This window comes from Lonchura striata, chromosome Z, assembly GCF_046129695.1.
Source record: "Lonchura striata isolate bLonStr1 chromosome Z, bLonStr1.mat, whole genome shotgun sequence".
Classification (NCBI taxonomy): Eukaryota; Metazoa; Chordata; class Aves; order Passeriformes; family Estrildidae; genus Lonchura; species Lonchura striata.
The window spans coordinates 19,228,641-19,243,566 of NC_134642.1; the positions used below are offsets into that span (position 1 = coordinate 19,228,641).

Below are 14,926 nucleotides of genomic sequence, written 5' to 3' on the forward strand. Positions count from 1 at the left end.
ACATAGGAGAATGTGAAGAAGAGCCCAAGTGGCAACATATTTTCTCATAAGACCTACAGCCCAAGGGGGACTCATGTTGGACCAATCTGTTCCTGAGGAACTGTACCCCATGGAAATGACCCATACTGGAGCTGTGTTATAAATGTGCAGGATGCTAAGTAAAGTTAACTATTTAGATTTCCTTGAGGTTCATTGTATTCTTATCTAACTAGAACTATAAAGTAATTATTTTATTTAACTTCACAGATACAATATTTGCTACACTGTAACAAATGGTACATATTTTCCACACTGCTTTTTTTTTATCTTAAATGCATAATCATTAATCTGGACTTCATTGGTTTATTTTATTTATCTAACTTTAACCAGGTCATTTTCTAGTGTGCTATGTTTCTATCCCCATATCATGTGTAGAGACATTAACACATGACAAGAATTTTCAATCTTATTTTCTCTTCCTGATAAGGAGGGGAAGTGAGTGGCTGGGTGGAGATATGGCAGCAATCCAAGGTCAACCATGACAACGATCAGCCTTTTGAACTGAGGGCTGCCAGAGCTGGTAACTTCACTTTGTTAGAGTACATAGGGATAATGATTGTATTCACTTCTCCCTGAGTAGGTCATAACATCAAGGGAAGCCATATATGTTCTTCTCCAGGTATTCAATATTGAAAGGATTTTATTATCTGAAATATACACAGACAAGTCAAACAAAACTCAGCTAAATTTTTTCAGTTTTTGTCAAGAAGTTATTTATTCTGATCATAAAATTTAGAAGCTGAAAAATAATTTTCCCATTATGTCATTTCAAGACCTCCATCTATTTATTTTGCTGTAAAGAAAATTAAAAAGTTGACAAAAATCTCCCAAATTCCCCATCAGAGTTATCATGGAAAATTTGCTACTCAAATAAAAATCTGGTGATCAGCATGACCTTGATTATGTCAGCAGCTAAAAATATTTTTTAAGTGTCTTTTTATCTATCTTTTCTTCCAGTCTAGTTGCAGCTATAGCCTCTGATTCTTCAGAGGAGGAGCTGAAATAATATATCTAACCAATTACTCATCAAGACAATGTACTCCTTCACTTTGCTGATGGCTGGCTAAAGCTTTGAAGCATGAAATTTGATTTTGTTACTGGTTTAATGTATAGATGCAAGTACAAAGAACATTAAAATGTCAATGCATTAAATTTTGTTTTCCCCAGTAGTCTTGAAAGATGATGATGATGATGATGATAAGCAGGATGAACAGGAGGAGAAGGAGGAGGAAAATGAGGAATTGGAGAATTAAATACATCATTGTCCAAATGAACAAAAGCAGTCCTATATTTGTTAAAACCATGCACAGAGGTTATAAAATTTTCTGGAGTGAAGTATACCTTTGAAATAGTTGTGTTATCAAAGGATTGAAAGTTGTGTTACTCTGATATTATTTAAATATCTCAATTAGGATATTTATTTCTAACTCTAATACCTATCTAAAAGTTGGGTCTCAATAACTGGTTTTAAGACATCATTTTTTTTCTTCAAAGCTAAACAGCTGTTCTCTCCTTTCAATTACAGTAGTGTGCCTGTACATATATATTCATGCAGAATTCATTCCTCAATAATCTTTCTGATTAAGCTAGACAACTTAATCTTCAGAGGTCTTGAATTTTAAGGGTCGCTTGATTCTATTTTCAGAATGAAAGCTCTGTCTTCCATCTCTGACAAACAGATCTGTCCTTAAAACTCATGGCTGAGTGATTAATTGCCATTCATGTATGCTGCAGTTTGGTATTTCTTAAATAAATTGTCCTATTTTTTAATAGGACATGAAGAAATTAATGCATATGGCAGGAAAATGACAAAAGACTGGAAACTGCTAGATGGTAAAAAAATTTACAACTTTACGTCATTTTGATACTACAGACTCTTCTTATTACAATCATGATGGTGGCCAAACTGCTTATAAATACTTCTCAGGGTAAAAGGAAGCCAATCCAGAAATTTCTCTACCAATCTTAAACTGTAACCTTAGAGCCAGATTCAGAGTTAGCTGAAGCAATGAAGTCTGTAAAAAATACAATAGATAAGGTAGCTGCAGAGACCACAAATACTTACAAATCAGAGGGAGAAGGGAAAAAGAGAAACTTCACACACAGTTTCAGCATACTGCCAAATCCCTACTTAGATCACACATTTTCTAATGTGATTTTTAAGATAATGTCCATTAAATTAAAAACAAACAAATAAACAACAACAAAAAAAGAAAACAAACCCCAACAACAAAACCCCACCACAACACGTAATTCCAGAGGTGAAAAAGAAGATATAGTATTGCACTTGGAGGAAGTGTTTGACCAAATTGTCTTCTGATGGGCTGATATGCAATATCATGTTATGAGGCAAGGACAGCTGGTGATGGATTCTCAGACAAAACTTATTATAAATGTTTTCCTATCACAAACCCATAGAATCATGAATAATTCAGACAGGGAACATGGGAGTGATTTTCCTAGTCCAGTTCTCCACTTAAAGGAGAGACAACTGCCTGTTTTTTGCAATTTTTTTGCAAATTGCATTTTGTCAGGTTTGGAATGGAGCCAATAAAAACAAGGAACTCGAGGGAATATAGTTCACAGAGTCTGATTGCAAGAAAAGTCATGTATTTAGTAGGTTTTCCTTTATTCTTTTAGAACCTTTTACCCTGTAAACCCTAGCAAACACAGCTTAATAACGAAGAGATACTACTAAAATTCAAATCACTATTAAATATTGAAAGCTGATTTTTTTCTGTTTAAAGATAAAAGTTACATCTTTGATTTAAAAATGGAATGATGTACTACCTCCCTCTATGCAATGTTGACTGCTTCAAAATGGATTATGTTTTCTGATTTTTTCTGCTACCAAACATAACACATGATCTTTTTCTTCTCTGTCTACCTGTTTGAGAAACAAAGGATATATGTGGTACGACATATATGAATTTGTGGATCTTCTGAGGCATATGTAAAATCCAAGCAAGAAGGAATTTAAAGTTAGGAACATTAGCATATATGCATATATACATATGTATATAAAAATTATGTATTACTATAGCAACACTATTAATTAAAAGTTTGTTTAAGAAGACTGCCAGACATTGAAAGAGATTAATGTAGTAATTGTGAGCCACATAAGATGACTAAAAAGTTCATCTCAGTGAGTATCCCTGAAGACTCCTGGTGACATCATTTTACCTAACAATGATTCTGTTTAGTCCTAAAAAGCTGATACATGTATCAGCTGATACATGTATCCAAATGTTCTGCCTGTCAATGTTATCTAAAATGTAGTTGCATAAGTTTAAGATAGATACTTCAGATAAACAACTTTTTTTATATTTTATGACCTAAATTAATATATCAAACTGGCAAATTTTCAGAAATTAGAGTGATGATGATGATATAAGGCATCATCATGACCTGATGAAACTCACAGAACTTCAGCTCCAAAGGGTTTGGCAATCATTTCTTGGCTTCTAAACATTTGTTAAAGGAAGACAAAATCAGCCTGAGTCAAGGCAAATCCAACAGATCCAAAAACTCTGCATGTTGGATTGATCTAAAACTTTATATCAATCAACACTGGCCAAAATAATACTTAGTAAGTTTTGGGATTTGGAAAAAAAAAAATGGTTTAGGCTTTATAAGTTCTAAAGTCCTATTTTATTAAGATTTTCTTTATTTGGCTTCAAACAATTAATGTGTTTGGGTTTTCTGGGATTTCCTATGGATCATGCCTAAAGTTTTATGTAAAATTCAACTCCCGTGCTTCTGAAAACAGATTCCAAGATAATCTGAACAAGTAATCTTATTGAATGTCAGGGAAAGATCCCAAGTTCATTGTGCAAGGGTAGAATCAATCAGAACTTTACTGTGCTCCTAAATATACTCATCCACTCACTATCCATCCAAACCACTTTGATACAATCTGCTTACCATTGTCTTTAGTTTATAAAGCATGTGTCTGAAATGTACTAGTGCAATCTGGACAAAGGTATCAGGTGTGCTCTAACTTCCCTTTTGCTTCATAAATATTGTGAAAGTCTTGTTCAGTAGAAAAGAAAGGCATTATCAATAAAGGATGTGATTACTAATACATTCTGATTTGATTTCAGAAATCCTTCCCCCTGCCTCTGTAATCCCTGTACAAAGAATGGTTATGCTATTTAAACAATTTTAAAGAGTGGCATAAATCCATGTTCAAAAATCACATAGATGGATCTCATTTTTAAGCTTCACACATGAATGATTATTTTTATCATAGCTCCAGAAAAAATACAGAAATCCAAATAAAATATCTGCAATTTATAAATTTAAAACTATCTTTCTTACCCTTCCTTCTGAAAAAAATCTACTTTAATAAAAGGTATGATTGGAGAGATTATAATTTATGCAATAACCCTAGGCATAAAGGTCTCTGGCTTATTTCTAGCATTCTTTGGTATTAGTTATCCTACTTTCTCTGTTTCTGTGAATGAATCCAGGAACTGAAATTGGCTATTGGAAACATATACAAAGACTGTAAAAAGCGACAGTAGTTTATATCAGGAATCAGAATAGCTGCTGTCTGCTTCCAAGAACTAGGGAATGGTGAATGGGTTGAAGCTGTAGGGAAGATGTGATCTGGAGTAACACCTGTTCAAATAACTGTTACGTATTCTGTCATCAGGGAACTGACAACTAGACTTGCTCAACATGTGGTCCTTTATAATTTACCTTGAATATCAAATTCATGCTGGAAAGGATGAGAAAAGATAATTTCCTCCTAAGCAAAAAAAGTTCTCTAACAATACTATATGAAGAGCAGATATACTTAAGTAACACTTTCTTCCTTGTTAATGAAAAAATATTGATGAAATTTTTTCAGTCATCCCATCATCATGGGTCTGTGTTTGTCCCTGGCTACAATCACCAGAACCAATCCTGACACTCACCAGCAGTCTGATATGACAGCTAGAACTCAGTCTGCCATTATCTCCATACAACTGGGTGATGTCCTGCTCTGGTGCTACTCGAGGGAATCCCCTATCCCACATAATATCCTGAAATATATTGTGGAATGTTAGATCATAGGAACACAAGGCAGATCACATTTAACACATTTAACACCTTTATTAATTATTTGGATGGTTGAGAAAAGGTTCAAGGCAGATCCCAGCAAAGTATGTACAAATCTGTAGAGACAGTTCAAAGATGGAGGGATCAGGCTCTTTTCAGAGGTGTCTAGTGATAAGATCAGAGGAAATGAGCAGATCCTGAAACATAGGAAGGTCTTTCTGAGCACAAAAAAATGCTTTTTCCCTTTTGGGAACCAACCACTGAAAAAGGTAGCACAAAAGCGTTTGTGGAATCTCTGTCCTTGTAGATTAAAAGCTATTCTGGGTGTGTGTCTTGGAAACCTGGTCTAGGTGACCCTGCATAAACAGTTGTTGACTAGGGGTAATCCAGAGGTTCATTCTGATTTCAACCTTTCCTTATGCCTGCCAGCATACTATGCTGGCATATTCCTACTATGCAGGAATAGCTTTTGACATCATAACTTCCATTTATTGCCTTGGTTTCTTCTATCGTAAAGGAAGAGCTAGTTTTCAATCCTATGGTTCTCCTAATTCAGTAGGTGTAGTAAGGTTTTCAAAACCTTCTTTATGGCTTCATTTGCTAATAACTTGATAAAAAGTAATTGAAGCCATTTATACTGCTAGGGAAGAACTTGCTGTGATGCAGATTGAATAGTCAGTTGACTAGATGAATAGCCACAAACACCAGATTCTACTGTTCCTTGTTTAGGAACATACAACAAAAAGTCTTGAGATATTTTATTGGTTTGGTTTAGAAGATGGGAGATTACTGCAATATATGGAGTCCAAATAAACTAGTTTGTTGTTAATGTAAGTCTGACATTCTTAATGTAGGTTTACTAAGCCACAAAATTATCTACAAAAAAAAAAAGAAATATTTTTATTTTATTTTATTTTTTAATAATGGATGAAGAAACAAAAAGGAGATAAAACTTTTCATCATAATAAAATTTCATCAACAGATAATATAGTATTAGATTTATACTTTATAGGTTTTTCAGTTATTAAGATTCTGTAATAAATCTAGTTGTATCTAATAGAATTCTTTAGGAGTATTTTCTATGCATAATCTAATTATCAATGCTATCATGACTATGGTATTACAGATTGCATAATATTTGCAATTGAACATACAGGAAAAAAAATGAGAAGTCAAATATCTTCACTAAATTGAGAAACTATAACTGAAACAGTTTAAAGAGGTGCAATATTTCTCCTCCCTTATTTTGACAGTGGTTCTTTAATTAATAAAAAAGCTGACTGTTGATTCAATTAATTCAGTCATTTCTCACGTATCATAATATATTCTTAGTATTCCAAGTAGCAGATAATAAAATATTTTTACTTAATATATAAGATTGGTGTAAATCTTACTATTAATCTTTAATATACTTGAAGGTCTTATGCTTACAAATTGCAGGTTTTTTCTGCTTACACAATCAAAACCCAAAGAGTAAACACGCTGTTAATACTAAATTCAGATATTCAGTAAAGAAACTGGGAATATGTTGTACCATATCAGATCTTAAAAAGCACATTTACCCTAGACTTTTCCACAAATTCTATATCTTACACAATGCAAAACTCAGCTTTCTGTGTTGGACATTATCTTCTTGAACTGCTTCACTTCTGAACACATTAAATTACTAGTAATAAAGAGTTCAAACCTGAGTTTTTTCCTAAAGCAATTCAAATGCAATTCTGCTTCTTAAGTAAAACTCAAATCTGCTTCACTACATAAAACTTAAAAAATAAATATTCCAGGGTCTTAGTCTCAAAGCATGTTATGCTGAACAAATTTGTTCAAATTTTCATCATAAATCAAATTCCCATGCAATTCCTTCTTCTCACTCCTACAAAAATGTTATCAGATCCTACAACATGCCTACACAGTTGGCTGTACCATTGAAATGAAAACAGAGTCACCCAGGACTTTTTAAACCTAATCATATTAGTTACATTTTTAGAACCTTTCTCACACTTTCAGAATCCTGGCTCCAAAATGATTAATCTAAAGAAGGACAAGGAGCTGGGGAGGGAACAAAACTAAACCAAACCAGATCAAGAAGATCACACCAGATCACACCAGATTAAGCCAAACCAAAACTACCACTCTTCAACCAGCAGACTCTTATGTACTTTTATCAGTTCCAGTTTCAATCACCTCAATAATGAGGCTTTCTATACAAGTCTTTTTAGCCCTTCTTACTGTTTTTAATAACCTATCATTAAAAAATGGCTTTACTTTTGCATTTCTGTCTTGACCAAATACACCTATTTTTGATTTATTTCAAATTTAATATTTTGTTTGTTCATGAGGCAAGAAATTGCATGCATATGTCAGCCAGGTTGTATGGGAAGTCTTTCAAGATCCCTTTATTCTAGTTGTCGTAAGTAAATAGTGCAAGATCATAATCAATATCCTTTACCAGCTTATTATTGTTCCTGTTGTTATTATGAATACTGCTAATATTATTTCCAATGCACAGTTTTTTTTTTAAGGAACCAGTACATGTGCAATAAACTTTTTTCTTTTCAGATTTCATAATGACATCTAATTCAAGTTGAAACTGTAGTTCAGCATACATGATTTCTACTAGGTTTGGTATAAAGCCATAGGCTCTCTACTGACCTTGCAGTGCAGGGTCTCAAGACCCCGATGTGCCTGCCTAAACCTGCACTTCTTTTACTTTGCCTTAACAAGTATCTGATGACCAAGAGCCCATTGTCAGAAAACTGTATTTCTGATCAAGAACTGATCAAGTTTACAAACGTACCTTGTTGGTTTCAGCAGAGCACTATCTTGTCTGAGAGCTAATATTGCTACGAAGCACTTGCAGGCATATGAGGAAACTTCAGGTGTCTCACATATTTCAAATTTTTCCTTGTTCTTTGATCAGGTTTATTAACATGATGCTTATTTTCAGATGATTTACTTTTTTGCAGTCTGAAGTAATCTCCAGCTTAAATACAATACTGTCTCTGTCACATCCCTGAGCCTACTTCACTCCTGAATACCTGCATCCAAAAAGGATGAGAAGAGGGATCTTTTACAATGCAATTCATTATTTTTAGTAGATATTTTTATGTTCCATTTAATATTTAATGAGTGATTCTTTCTTGAGATGTACTTGGGACTGCACTCTAAAATTCTCACAAGAACAAATCACTAAAAAAGCAAACACCTCTTGATAAACACTCTATTCTAAAAAGAAAAAAAAAAAAAAAAAAGTGGGATAAAATATTAGAAACAAACCAGAATCTAATTATAGAACCTTAGGTAGTGACAAGATGATTTTAGAAGTTTCCAGAAAAAAATACTGGACTATGTAGCAAAATACACAGACAAAGTAGCTCATATTTAAAAAGTAATTCAACAACAGAATGAAAATCTAAAGATAGTTAGTCAGTATTTTTGACATAGCGCTGTCAAGCAAACAAGCACAACGTTAGATGTTGTTTTCCCCAACACTAATTCCATAAAAAGAGCTACTGAACTTCAGTTATTTGATGTTAAAAAACTACTATTGTGTATTCAAATTAAGCCAAGAAGGATTAAAAATTATTCCTGTTTTCACCAGCTTGAAGGAATCAATGAAGTGGTTCTTGTGAGTTCAAAGAAATCGGAATTGCACCATCTTGCTAGCAGAACAATTAAATTCCTGGTATGAAAGCAAATTAATTGTATTTTTGTGTAAAAATAGTTTTGATTAATGTTTACCCTAGACTTTGAAAAACAATGTCAGGGAAGATTTCTGGCTGCTTCCCATAGGGAGAGAGCCAGGAGCAAAAGGTGACTCCAAGGCTGTAGAGTAGCACCATCCTATGACATTGATCCAGAGCACAGATGCAGCAAGTCAGGGTTAGGATCAGATGGAGAAATAGTCTACTGGGGTAAAGTAAGGCTGAGAGGAGGATTGAAAGCTGTGTCCAAGGATTCATGTTGGGTCATCACTGAAGTGATATGACCATGGGCACAGGTTGATCTGCTACACAGCTCAGACAATGGGAAGTAGAAACAGACTTTGCTGGACAAGAGGTCCCCAGAGATGGAGGGCACCCCAAACTTCTGGTTTCCCATGAATGATGGATGCAAGCTTTGACTAAATATCTTTATTAATTCTGCTTAGCAGCTTAACTGATTCCACTGAACACCCTAACTCAGCCCAGTAAACTTTTAGGAAGGGGGCTGCAGTAAAGATACTTACAGAAAGGTCAGGAAAAAAATGGCATCTGTCAATAATTTCCAGTAAAGTTTTTTTGATTTCACTTCAGTAAAATTTCAACTGAATGTTATTTTAGATGGTTACATTTCTAGATTTAAAAAGTGGGTATATTTATGGAATTGTAACTATTAAACTTGAAGAATATGTGCAAAAACTAAGGAATGAAATTCATGCCATTGTATTACTAATACTTATTCCTGGTATTTTAAAACAATAGTTCCTTCTATCATCTTGAAAAATACTGCATAGTTTTTCCAGGCTGATTCATTCAGTCACATCTTAATACTGCAAAAACTCATTGACATGTTCAGTTTCCCAGTGCAGAGAATGATGTCTATGATTTTCATCTACAAAAGTTAATTTAAGTTACAAATCTAAAAATAATTATGAACAACTAAATTATATGTTTATCAGAAAAACATGTATGAAATCTGTCTTTAGGGGCTTTAAAAATATTTTTCATGTCTTTGAAGTCTATCTCTTGTAACAACTATTATTTTAAGTAATGATTTCAGGAATGTCTTTTTGTTTTTTCACTTTTATTGGCCCATTTGAAAACTTTTATGCCAAAAGTAAAAACTGATATAGACTTTTAAAATATTGTTTTATTTTAAGACTTGTCAAGGTCTTCAAAATAATAACTTGGGGATAACTTTGAACAGTCGGTTTCATTATTACTGCATTGCCTATGAGTATTTCATATTGAGATTCTGCACAAAGAACTGTATTATGTGCTTCTATGATATGAAACAGGATGTCTTAAAATCAATGAAGTAGTTACTTACCATCACCTCATATTTTTGATATTTTTGTCACAAAACTTACTTGAATATGCTTTTTAAAAATTGCATGCCTTTTCTAAAACTTAACTAAAAAAACTGAGAGCTGTAGGTGACATCTGTGGCCCCACAAGGCCATGGTAGAAACATTAATGTACTCCAGTGTACTGCTGTCTCAGTGCTCTGTGGAACAGTGTCATCATGCAATGAAGAATTCAGAGTGTTGTAATAGTTTATAGGGTGGAAATGACTGAGCATAGAGAGATATAAGGCTACAAGTCAAAAGCACTAAAGACTTGAATAAGTTAGTAGCTGAGTAATTGTTTTGTCAAAAATCCAGAAAACCATAAATGACTGCAGGGTCCAAGTACAGAATCAAATTTATTGTGTGATTAGCATTTTTCCACCAGCAACATTTTTAGCTAAATTATTAAAGGGCAGTCAAAGATAAAATGTCTGATAATCTGAAGTGGCTGATGCATGGGTAAGGCTGCAAGAAAAAATTATCTCTGCTAATGATATACAAATCTGGTGCATGAACAAGTAGGAAATTCAGTAATAAGGGCTGTCAATTCAACACATTCTCCAAACAATAAAATTTATAGGACAAACAAAAGTTAAATTCTGGCAGCACAGATTTTGCCCCTTTAAGCTTCAACAATGATGTCTCTTTTAGTATAAACAGCCAAAATTTATTCCTAGACAGTTTGGAAATGCTACTGTTCCATATGCTTGTGATCTATAAAAAAAATGTGATGCTGGGAAAAGCAAATAACCTTCTAGGTTAATAAAAGGATATTTTTCACCAGAATTAATTAATAAGCTAGAAGGGTCAAAAGAAGGAGATGAGAAAATTCAGAGAACTAATATTATATTTAATAATTATAGCATAGTATGCCAGTCAGTCTCTGTAGGGAAATAACTTACTGCCAATAATTCACATTACTATGAACAAAAGATAGGTTGCTGAAAAATTCACTTCAGGCAAAGTAGCTTTAATCCCACCCAGTCATGCAATCATGGACCATTTTAAGATACTCATATAGCTCATATATCATTTGTATTTTTCACAGCCTTTTTTGTTATCTGTTGAGCTTTCCCAGAATGCACTGTCATGACAAAGAACCTTATTTCTGTGGCTCTCTTGATCTGCAAAGGACAAATTTTAAGTCAAATTGTACTTGTCTGTTTTGGGAACTCATAATTGTAAACTAAGAGAGGAGCATGGGATTTCCCTGCATTTATAGAGTATTCTGATAATTAATTTTGTTCTTCTCAGACCTTATCATATTCTGCAGCAAACAAAATTTCAGAGTCCACTAGTTTTGCCTTTTTGTTGGAATGAATTAGGTGTCAGCAAGTTCTTATCTAGAACCAAGATAAAAAATTAAATGAAATTCCTGTATACTGAAATCATGATTATTTATTTCTTTTACTGGAATATCTCATCTTCACTGATAGCTACTGTAATCTAAGGATATTTATTGCTATTTATATTTAAAGCATTTTCTTGGCTATAATTATTATGTACTTTACTGATTCAAATCACTTTGGTGTGAGTTAAAAATCGGCCAGTTTCATATGGAAATATGGTTTAATTTTTTGTTTCTCTTCTGAATTCTGCAAGTGAACTAAGTAGTGAATAAAATACTTAGCTGATTAGGATTTCAACTAAAAATACATAGAATGTTTTTTTCTTATTTTCTTAAGTCGGAAAAACACTAAACTACTTTTCTAAAGAACACAGAAAAGTACAACAGCACACCACACTGTGGTAAAACTTAAACATTTTCATAATCAAAACATTTTGAATTTAAAAACAGTTGGATACAAATGAATGTTTACAAAGTACAGGGCCTTCAACTTTAATGCCTGTGGACCAGTCACACTGTTAAATGAAGAAAGGTCTGAGAATGGAGAGGGAAATGAAAGTAGGAATGACTAACAAGGAGGTATAGTAAATTAAAAAATTAGAAACTATTTCAAAAAGGAATTACAGTTCAGGTTGTTCTTGGCTGTCATACAAGATTCTTTCACTGAGAAAAAAATAAATGGGGGAAAGAAACTAAAGCCCAGCAGCCAATGAAGTGGACATTTGGGACATAATTCCTGGAAGGTTGTTAGCCTAACTTTCTTTTTTCTTGGAAGAGATAATAAAAATATGTATGTGCCTAAACTTCTAAATTAGACTTGAATAGACTGGAGAATACTGCAATTCTGTGGCGGGCAAAGAATATTTAGTTGAAAAAACAATCAGAAAACACTTATTTAAAAATTAAAACCTCAATGTACCTTCTCATTAAAATTTGTGTATGATGATATTGAGTGTCATTACACTACTTTCCTTGATTGTGATAAGAAACTGAATAATTGTTTACAAACCCAAAGTCAGATATGGGGTAAGGTTTAAATGAAAGTTTTCAAGTAAGGTATTTAAAGTTTAAACAATGTAATGATTTTTAAAATCACGTAAAAATAGCTTAAGATGGAAACGTAGTCTTTGGAGTCCAAAAGATCAGAACAAATCTTTTATTTTTGAAGAAATGAAATTACATAGTTTAATAATCCTATTTTTCCTTAAACACTGAAATAAATGTGCTTGGAATGCATCTATCCTATCAACACTGGAGAGAGGACATTACTTAATGCAGATTAAAGGTCTATAGATCATGTAATGTCAAAACCATTTTTTCTGGTAGAGGGACCTGACTCTTCAGCATGACAGTTTCCTGTCTTGTAGTCTGCAACCTCCTTTACATGTAGCAAAAATGCCTGATGTAAAATAACTTTAGGTACTGCAAGCCCTTTTGATAATTAAACACTTGCTTAAATAAATCATATTATTTAAGTAGGCTGGGATTGGAAAATTCTTTGGACAAGATGGAAGATCAAAATCTAAAATTTCCTAGGAAAAGTCTGTTGAAAAAAATAATCAATGAAAGGAATTGTCACTGTGCTGAAAAAATAAACACGTAAGGATGAGGCAGACTACATATTAAACAAAGGAAGAAATATTCCTATGCATGCTTCCCTGTCAGAGAAGCGCGGGAGAGAGCTGTGCTACATTTCAGTGTTTCCTAACACATGCTTGGTTGCTCAGTCTGCCATCATCTGTGTGGGCTGCATTCCAGATGAGAACATGTGGGAAAGCACAGTGTCCAAGCTTCATGCTAGTCAGGGAGGTTAGCCAAGTGTCTGAAACTGATAACTGGGAGCAGGGCCAGAAATTCTTGGCATTTGATATGTAGTTAGGTTTTTGGGGATCTAAGCCAAGGAAATCTTTATAGGACCCATCAAAAAAAATCTACTGAGTGTGTTCTAAATAATGCTCTTTCTGTACTGTTGAGATATGGTAAGGATGGGTGAATTCAGCAGTCCTTGTCTTGATGCAATTGCCATGAATTTTTATGAATTTTTATGAAAGTTTTCTCTAATGAAAAATGCATATTAATCTCTCATTGGTGTTTTCAATTTAACATACTGAGTGATGATTTCTTCCTGCTAAGGACTTTTGATGCCTTTTTTTTCTTCTTCTTTTTTTTTTTTTTTTTTTTTTTTTAAAAAGAAGTTATTGCAGTAAATTGAATGTAAACAAAATTTAAAATCACAAGGGCACTATTATGTGAAAAAATCTTTTATCTTCAATACAAAATAATTGCTATACTTTACTTAAGTATTACTGTTGACATCGACTGACTCTAACAATTGATTTGAAAAAGGGAAAAGGAGGAAAGCTATGAGTTAGTATAAATAGACCAAACTGTTTTCAACAGTTTGGATATTTTTTTTCCCCCATAATATATTGCACTATGAAGATCATCCTATTAGCCTCAAAGAGATAGTATAAGTACTGTCATTGGAATTCCCTTCCCTTCTTTGATTAATAAATGTAGTAATTTATGTGTGTGTTCAAATTATGACTTTTGTGCATGATCTATACAAAATGGATTCATATGTAATGTATACTAATGTATGAGAAATCAATTACAGCCAAAGTCTTCATGGAAAAAGGTAGCTCATGAGCACCTTCCAAGTTCAAATATATCCAGAATATATAGAAAAAAAATTGTAAGATTTTTTTGCTGTTTTAAATTAGTCCTCACATTTTTGTCTAAAATCTAACTTCCCTTATCAAGCACTACCTTTCTTTAATCATACAATTGCTATAGTTAACTTAGTAAATCTCTAAGTTTTGATTCTATTTTCTTCTTCATGCACAGATTACTCAGTTCTATACCGGCCCATGAAATAAATTTTATCCTCCCTGTAGTATCTTTTTCTAATACAGTTATTTCTAAGTAGAAGAGAACTGCTCCACTGATATTAATTTTACACTTTTTCATAGTTAATGTTATTTACTGTAATATGTAGTGAAATTCAACAATGCAGCTCAGGAGTAACATTAACTGCAGATATGCACTAACAGCATTTCATTATAGAAATGTCAACACTTTTTACAAGAGAAATCAGCAACTGACTAAAACAATCATCTGCTTTTACCAGCCATTCTTGGAATTTTGTAACTCTCTCTGATTATAATATATCTGCCGCTTAATAACATTAGTAATAATTTTACAAATGAGGCCTGACTGGCTATTTTTGTAGCTACAGATAATTTATGTAGCTTGCTCAATGGAGATAAAAAAATGAAATTTCACTTTATATGCTTAAAACAGTATGAAAATACAGGCTGAACAACTAATAGTATAAGTGGAAACAAATTGTGAGGTTATTTGACATTGACCTACCTGAAAAATCTTTTTAATGCAAATATGTTTAATCTATTTTTTTCCAACTGACAGTGTCAGAAAGCAAA

At 33.1% G+C, this 14,926-nt stretch overlaps 1 protein-coding gene and 1 long non-coding RNA gene across 36 annotated transcripts in view; one reads left to right on the plus strand and one right to left on the minus strand.

The window, feature by feature from the left end:
- Nucleotides 1–14,926, minus strand: part of PTPRD (protein tyrosine phosphatase receptor type D) — a 1,155,761-nt gene that overhangs the window by 870,451 nt on the left and 270,384 nt on the right. The window lies entirely within an intron of this gene.
- The window catches only part of LOC144248374 (uncharacterized), a 53,569-nt gene that overhangs the window by 956 nt on the left and 37,687 nt on the right, over nucleotides 1–14,926 (plus strand). The gene's annotated exons all lie outside the window — the stretch shown is intronic.